The 8607-nt window shown below is 48.1% G+C and overlaps 1 non-coding gene across 1 annotated transcript; it reads right to left on the bottom strand.

The window, feature by feature from the left end:
* Positions 1-8059: 8059 nt before the first annotated feature.
* trnae-uuc (transfer RNA glutamic acid (anticodon UUC)) lies at positions 8060-8131 on the bottom strand. Its single transcript has one exon. It is a non-coding gene; the product is annotated as a tRNA-Glu (tRNA).
* Between the last annotated feature and the right edge of the window lie 476 nt (positions 8132-8607).

The following is an 8607-nucleotide window of genomic DNA, read 5'->3' as shown; positions in this document are numbered from 1 at the left end:
GACTGACAAAGATGCTCATTATTATTGCAGCAGATTAAACTAGAGAATAAAGAGGGTCTCACTTTGGAAAAAATATTGCAGGATATTTTTGTTTTATCTGAGAGGCTTTAATGTCTGTCTTTGATGTCTAAACTCTGACTCTGATGTCATTGGTGGTGACTGAATTCTACCCCCTGACAGACGGAAGGCTCATATTGGTGATGCAGGTAGGTGCTGCCCCCTAGTGACCCAATGGAGAACGACATGTAATGACATGAAGATTCTACATTTTTCCACTTGTGAGATAAAAATACCTCACAGCAAGAAGGTTCAGGGTTCCAGTCCTGGCTGGAGCACAGGATCTTTCTGTGTGAGTCCCTGTTCCTGCGTGGGTTCTCTCTGGTTCTCCTGCTTCCTCCCACAGTCCAAAGACATCAAGAGGGGACGAGGCTGATTGATACTCTAAATTGACTGTAGGTGTGACTGTGAGAGTGAATGGTTGTCTGTCTCTATGTGTTGGTCCTGTGATGGACTGGTGACCTGTCCAGGGTGAACCCCGCCTCTTGCCTGTAGACGCTGGGATAGGCTCCACCCCCCATGACCCTTAACAGGAATAAGAGGAAGACAATGGATGGATGGATATTGGAAACGACTGCAATACAGCATATAAATATTCTAGTTCCATACATGGGAACCTGGTTCTTCTGCTCTTTAACATCCTCCAATAGGAATGGACCGTCTATGACAAAGTATCAATAAATCTATCAAGGAGGAAGAAGAATTCTGATCAAAGAACTGAAGTCAATCTGGAGATCAGTTGATCTCTGGAAGGAGGAGGAGGAGGCATCCCGTGCTTTTATGTCTCTGTTCATGTTTCCTCCTGTGTGTATGTGTGTGTGTGTGTGTGTGTGTGTGTGTGTGTGTGTGTGTGTGTGTGTGTGTGTGTGTGTGTGTGTGTGTGTGTGTGTGTCCCAGCTGCAGCAGTCAGTTCAGGTTCCTTCAGTGTGACTGAGGGAGGTTTCTGTCCGATGGTTTCTCCCAGTGTGAACACAGCCTGACTGCTGATGCTGTGCCGACTCTGACAGTGGTTCAGTTTTTCTCAGTGGCTTTGTTGCTGCTCTCAGATCAGAATGAAAGTTCTCTCAACTCTGAGTTCAGCCTCCACAACATCGAGTCACTTGTTTCTCCTTCCTTTGATCAAATAGCGAACGCTTTTGGACGAGGAGGGAGGAAACCACGGCGTTTCACTGCTTTACATTTAGAATCTCACGCCAAGCCGGAGAAGCAGGTCCTGAATCAGTCACGTGGTCACTGCCGGCTGGAGAGGCTTCGGACGTCAACACATACGTCATCGATACGCGCCTCACAGAACGAGACGAAGACGCGGGAAGCTTTGAACACAACGAGGAAAGAAGGAGAAGTCCGCGAACCCCCGGCCTCGGTCTTTGTCTCCTGAAGGCTGAGTGGCGCCGGTAGAACCTCAACATGTGCGCCGCGCAGCTGCTGCGGGTGTCGGTCCAGGAGCGGATCCTCGCCGCCGCTGAAGACTTCCTGCTGCAGCTGGGAGAAGGAGACTCAGCGGCTGGAGTCCCGGTGCTGAGAGCGCTGCTCACCGAGCGGCTGGCGGCGGCCGCGGAGCAGATCGTGGCTCTGCTGGAGGAAACCGTGGCGGAGTACGAGCGGGAGAACCGCCGGCAGAGGTTGCTGCTCGATGCCGTGCTGAAGCCCCGAGTCAGGCTGGACAGAGCAGGTGAGTCCCGCAGGGACCTGCTGGGCCCCTCATTCAGCCAGGAAGTGGAGCTGCAGAGGCCCTCAGAGAGCATTTTAGGGGATTTTAGGTGTAAAAAGCCATTTCCGGGTTGTGTGTGAACGTCTGAAAGGTAAAATGTAAAAATTCAGAGGTCAAAATCAAAGGGTAAACTAGTTTTTCTGTGGATTGTTGTCCAGCCTTCTTTTGTAGTTTTTACCCTGTCCTGTTCAGCAGCAGCATCCATGATCCTGGTGCCTGGTTGGACTGAAGCAGTTCTACTCTGCTAAGGAGGAACCTGATAAACTCCTCCTATCACCTTCTGTGTTGAACTTTATTAGGAATGGTGTTGGTTCATTGATGAAGCTACCGGACTGAGGCTCAGGAGAGGACAGGAAGAGAGAGCAGGGACAGGACAGGGAGGACAGGGGGGGGGGGGCAACAATAGGAGAAAAACAAACAAACAAAAACAGTAACAACAATAACAACAGAGATTTATCGAGAGTTCGATCGGAAATTCTACTGGTCACCAAGAGACGAAATATAAAAATAGACCAGAGAGAGAGAGAGAGAGAGTAGAGCCAGCAGGTATTTCTTCTCAGAGTATTACAGTTCTACAACACAGAACAACAGAAGTTATCAGTCGAGAAAAACTCTCACTGACCTTTCTTTGTAGCCAGAGAGGCGTGTATTTTGAGACCAGATGTGTGTGTGTGTGTGTGTGTGTGTGTGTGTGTGTGTGTGTGTGTGTGTGTGTGTGTTCAGGTCTCTCACTCATTCTCACTTGGATCATTCTGACACCCACACATACACAGATGCATCTGTGTGGGTGTGTGTGGGTGTGTGTGGGGGGGGGGGGTCAGACTTCCTGGAAGACAGACAAAACAAAAACAAAACAAAACAACAACTCAACAACAACAACAAAACAACTCCAAACATGAGAAGAATGGATTTTGGCCACGAACATTCATTCCGCCACCACAGAGGAAAAAAGAAAAAACATTGGTTGCAGAATTTCCAGTGCAGATTTACCATTTGGTTTAATATGATTTTAAAATAAATGTCTGAGTGTGTGATTATGGGTCAGTTGTGCGCTCCATGTGTGTATACGTGTGTGTATGTATATGTGTGTGTGCAACAGTTTGTCTTGGATGCGGTGGGTAGCTGACTGTAGCTGATGTGGGGGACCAGAACATCACACCCCCAGTCCAGGACAGCAGGCAGGTCAGGACCAAACCACCAGGGCACCCAGAAACCCCCTGAACACAGGGAGCCCCAGGAACCCCCCCCCCCCCCCCCCAGGCCACAGGCCCAACCCATGCCAGGACCCGCAGGACAGCATAGGAGCAGCAACCCCCGCCTGGAGGCAGCCCACAGAGAGACGGGGCAGAGAGATGACCCCGGGCCCACCAGGCACCACCCCCCCCCCCCCCCACAGCAGGAGCTGAGCCCAAGGGGATGGAGCCCCACCAGCATCGAGGCCCACCCACACCCCACGACAAGACGGGGCAAACCACAGCCCACTACAACGACCAGGCCCACCGCCCCCAGACAGAGCTACATACCCTCCACCCGTCCCCTGTTGAACTGAACCAAGACAAGACCAAGCTGAGGGGACATTCACACTGTGTTGCTAACTCCTAACTAACTCTAACTGAGTCGTGTGTGACAGGCTGGCCCAGCATGCTGTGCATGTTGGTGTACTTGTGTCGTTCTTCTGTAGGCTGCTACGGTGCTACCTTGTTAAAAGATGATCCTGTACACTGGAAATTATATCAGCCCATTAAAAACAACCTTTTTTTCTCCACTGCCCGGTTGGCCTGGGCTGGACCGGCCATTAGGGAATCATTCCACTTCTCCCAGTGGCCAGCACCTCCCTGGCTGTGAGTGTAGGTGGACTGACATGTTTAGCATCGGTACAGGTTCCCTCTGGTTCTAGGGACTGAACTCTCATTCTCCTACAGGGTCTCATTCTAGAAATGAACATTCTGACTAGCAGATGTGATCATGAATGGACAAAACCATTCAGCAGAGGGGACCTATGACCTTTGACCTGGGTGACACAACGTTGATCCAAGCATCTGAACCCAGCGTTTCTGGTCATCAGTAGCAGGACGTCTCTTTATTGAGTTGATTTCTGTTTCTGTCGGTTGCTCCGCTGTTTCAGAGTCAAATGAAGAGATTTCTGATGTTGCTGTTTGTGTCCTGCAGATGTGGAGCAGCTGCTGGTGATTAAAGAAGAGGTTCCCCCTGAGCTGCAGGACCCAGAGCCCCCCCACATTAAAGAGGAGTGGGAGGAGCTCTGGACCAGTGAGGAGGGAGGGCAGCTTCAAGGGCAGCAGGAGGCTGATATCACCACGTTCCCCTTCACTCTGGTCCCTGTGAAGAGTGAAGGGGACGAAGAGAAACCTCAGTTCCCACAGCTTCATCAGAGTCTAACTGAGGAGAACTTGAAAGAAGAGTCTCTGAGCAGCAGCCCAATTCATCCTCTGAAAACAGAAGCTGATGGAGAAGAGAGTGGAGGACCAGAACCAGAACCAGCCAGCAAGGTAGATCCAGATCCACTTGTACAACCCCAGACTGAAGACCAGATGTCAGACTCTTCTGAAGCTGAGCCTGAAGTCAGTGAGGATGATTGGGTCAGACCTGATAACACGGCCTCCTCTGAGCACAAGGAACCCTCTGGCTCAAGGAGGAATTTGCTTCAGAAATTGAGACCAGGACAGGAAGTGAGTCATTGCAACTCAAAAGAGCAAAAAATAAAGACCTTTGGCCCTTCTGAATCTCAGACAGAAGTCAGTGAGGATGAGCATCCATGTAGGTGCTCAACATGGAGTTTGGATACACTCATGAGAAGAAAAACTGGGGAGAAACCATTCCCATGCTCAGTGTGCGGCAAAAGATTCTCAAAGGGAAATCTGAAAACACAGATGAGAACACACACTGTGGAGAAACTGTTCCCCTGCTCAGTTTGTGGCAGAAATTTTTCAGAAAAGGGACGTCTGAAAAGACACTTAAGAACACACACTGGAGAGAAACCATTCCCCTGCTCAGTTTGTGGCAAAAGATTTTCAGAAAAGGGATGTCTGAATAGACACATGAGAACACACACTGGGGAGAAACCATTCCCCTGCTCAGTTTGTGGCACAAGATTTTCAGAAAAGGGATGTCTGAAAAGACACATGAGAACACACACTGGAGAGAAACCATTCCCCTGCTTAGTATGTGGCAAAAGATTCTCAGAAATGGCAAATCTAGAATCACACATGAGAACGCACACTGGGGAGAAACCGTTCCCCTGCTCAGTTTGTGGCACAAGATTTTCAGAAAGGGGATGTCTGAAAAGACACATGAGAATGCACACTGGAGAGAAACCATTCCCCTGCTCAGTTTGTGGCAAAAGATTCTCAGAAACGGGTAATCTGAGAAGACACATGAGAATGCACACTTGAGAGGAACCATTTTTCAAAATGTTGCTCTGAAGCTGTGACAAAAGAGTGGGAGAAGCAGGTTGCAGGCCAAATACAGGATTTTTTCAAAAACCACAACGATAAAACAAAATTGAACTAAGATAACAATGGGATGTTGTTGTCAGTCGAGTTCGTGTTGTGGATGTGTAAGGAAGAGATGTTGGCTGCTGAAAATCAAAGTGACAATGGATGAGGAGGAAGAGAGGCTCCTGGCCGGCAAGGCAGTTTCTGTATGGAGAGAGCAACTAACCAACTAGGAGGAATGAACAGCTCCCCACTCTCCAGCTACCTGCTGCAACACAAGAAACATCATGAAAGACACCAGCCAAGGGACCATCACACCCCCCTACAAGAACAGTGTCCTGAAGGGAATCCCGCTACCAAAATACCATGAATGTAATTTTTCTTGAATCCCAAAATGATAATTCACTAAACCTCTAAAAACCATATACGTCCCCCATTGGACTGCTCAGATAAGGTCAAACTATCAGGAGGGGAACCAGTGGCCTGCTCCGGTGGTCCAGCATCTCTTGTTGCAATTTAAGAGGCTAGGAAAAGACAAGAGGAGAACCAGAGAGAGGAAAACAGCTCACAATCAAATACCACACTGAGGAACTCTAGACAACACGTCCACCACCACTTTGTCGGTCCCCTTCACATAGCGAATATCCAGTATGACTGCAGGAACAGAGACCACCTGACTGGTCTCTGGTAGGGACACTGCAAAGAATGAAGGAAGATGAGTGGATTATGGTCAGTGTAGACAACGTGTCTACATGGAGAACAATGATGAGAACACACACCTGAGAGACATCAGTCTTGCTGAGTTAGTTAACAAAGCTCCTCAGGTCAGGAAAACTTGAGACGACACAACAGAGAAACTTCCTTTGTCCATCCTGTGTTGTGTGACTGAAGCTGAGGAGAAACTGAAACTAATCATGGTGGTGGAGGCCAGACTTGAGGGTTGTGGGTGTAAAGAGTTTTTGAAAGCAGAAGGGAAAACACATCAGGAAAGAGACAGGATGAAGCTGAAATCATGGAGCCACCATTGGACAGGAGGGTGTGAGGGCTGATCTGATTTCTCTGAGGTCACCATCAAAGATCCACTTGGCACCAAGTACTGATCTTTATCATGAAGTATTGATCCCTGATCAAACACTGAATTGTCTTTGAGATGTGTGAAAATAAATGAGTGGGTGGAGTCTCTGATATCAGTGATGTCATCCAGCTGTTGGAGAAATATGTGACATCAGCTGGAGCCTCCGGTGAAGTACCTTTAGTAGTAGTACACATGCAGTATACGCTCAGTACCGGCTCCTACACAGACACAGCGAGCGCTGCTTTAACAAATACATGGTTCCTATGGGAGAGATTGGTTGGATTTCCGGTGGATCAGGACCAGGACTGAAGTTGGTCCCTGACCATCCTGGAGGGGCGGCTGTAACACAGGATGAGTTTTCACAGTGAAGGTCTTCTTCTTCTACAGCTTAATTAAAGTGTAAACAGCTGTCAAGACACCTTTTAACTATCTTTATAAACTTGTCTTTTAATAAACTTTCTGTTCTCTTTTAAAGTTCTCAGTGCTTTTGTTTCCATGTAGAGGCTCTACTTGATCACCACCCTTGTGTTTGACTGTTTGGAGTGGATGATGTTGTTATCATTTGTCTGTTTATCTGCTGCCCCCAGGACCTGCGTTGGGAGCTAATTAGCAGTATGCACCAAAACCTTGTTAGACATGGATGCTCTCAAACCAAATCCCTGCAATCGTTCAAAATAATAAAAACACAAGAACACACCTGAGGTTCCTTTTTAGCTGGAATGTTCCTTTCAGAGCTTTAAGAGTGAGGAGAAGGATTTTAAACTGTGTTCTGGATTGATGATGTGGTCTCTCCTCCTAGTTCCTGTCTATGCACGTGCAGCTGCTTTCTGGAGCAGCTGCAGTCTTGAAGGGGAGGTTCAGTTTTTTGGACCTTTGGCCTTCCCAGCTCACCAGGGTGCTCCCAGCAACTGGAGACAGTTTTGGACCCACTGGGTCTGGTCCTGCTGATGCTATCTGCAATGCTAGTGCTAGCGCGAGTGGATAGGCCTGCCATTTAAATACCATCTTACTCACTCCACAGCACTTTCCAGGCGACTGAAATAAAACTCCAGAATATCAATTTAAAGTGTTTGTTGATAGAATCATTCTGGGGAGGAAACTTTTAGTACATCGCGGTTCTTTTTGAGGGACAAACCTCAGATTTCAGGTGTAATTTTACCTCTCCTCTAGTCAGTAGAAGTGGGCTCACGTTACAGCTTCAGAGGACTGATATGCTACTGACTGAATGTATTCCTCAGCCATTGATGAGTCGGCCGATATTTATCTATAATATATGTTCATATATCCAGTGACTTCTACCAGTGCTGTCTCTGTGCTGGGCTCTAAAACCAGACTGAAACCCTCAAATGAACTCTTGTTATGGAGGAAGTCACTAAGCTGATTAGCAGCTGCTTTCTCCAGGATTTTAGAGAGGAGGGGAGGTCAGCTATCAGTCCATAGTTGGCTAGAACCTCAGGGTATCCACAGCTTCCCTGACCAGGACTTGAACCCTAGGCTGTGGCAGTGAGAGCACCAATCCTAGCCACTAGACCATCAGGGATCACACTGACCAGAGTTTGTCCTTGCAGGAGTCAGTGACTTAATAGAGTCTAACAAAGGGTTGAACGTGAATGAGACAGTCACCCTTCAACATGGGGCCATGGCAGAGTGAACCAAGAACACTACAATGGGGGTGAGACTGGAGCCATGATGGATTCACAGTTTATCACCTCCACCATCATGTGGACCACCGTATCACCTCTTCCTCAACCTCTAAATATCTCATTCCCTGACCGGGAATTGAACCCAGGCCGCGGCGATGAAAGCGCCGAATCCTAGCCACTAGACCATCAGGGACCACACTGAGCTCTCCAACAACAGAGACTATACACAATGACTCAAGAACACAGGACTCTGTTGTCTCAGTTTGAGATACAGAGGGTCCACCAAGACCACCAGACACCTCAGCCCCCTAAAGACAGTCCACCCCCAGGATCCTGCCCCCCTCTGCTCCAACTCAGCCCTCCATTCATAACTGACTTTGTCTCAGTCTCTTCACAATGCCAGTCACTGAAACACTGACAATGTGATGGGGGCATTTTCTTCAAGGCTCACAACTGCTACTTCCTACAGTCGTCTCTACTGTGTACTTGTACTACCAGTTGTTATGAGCAACTGTGGATTTCTAAATATTAACACTGTCACAGTTTAACTGCATCAGTTAAACAGCCTTCATCTTATCAGCTAAATTGATCCTTAAATGTGACAACAGTTGATAACAAACTACCAGAAGAGAAACCAGTCTGTTGCATATCAAAGTATTTGTAGCAGGG

The sequence above is a fragment of the Aulostomus chinensis genome, chromosome 1 (genome assembly GCF_037954235.1).
Source record: "Aulostomus chinensis isolate RoL2024-O1b breed Wild chromosome 1, RoL_Achi_v1.0, whole genome shotgun sequence".
In the NCBI taxonomy this organism is placed as follows: Eukaryota; Metazoa; Chordata; class Actinopteri; order Syngnathiformes; family Aulostomidae; genus Aulostomus; species Aulostomus chinensis.
This window is presented reverse-complemented; position numbering and strand designations above follow the sequence as displayed.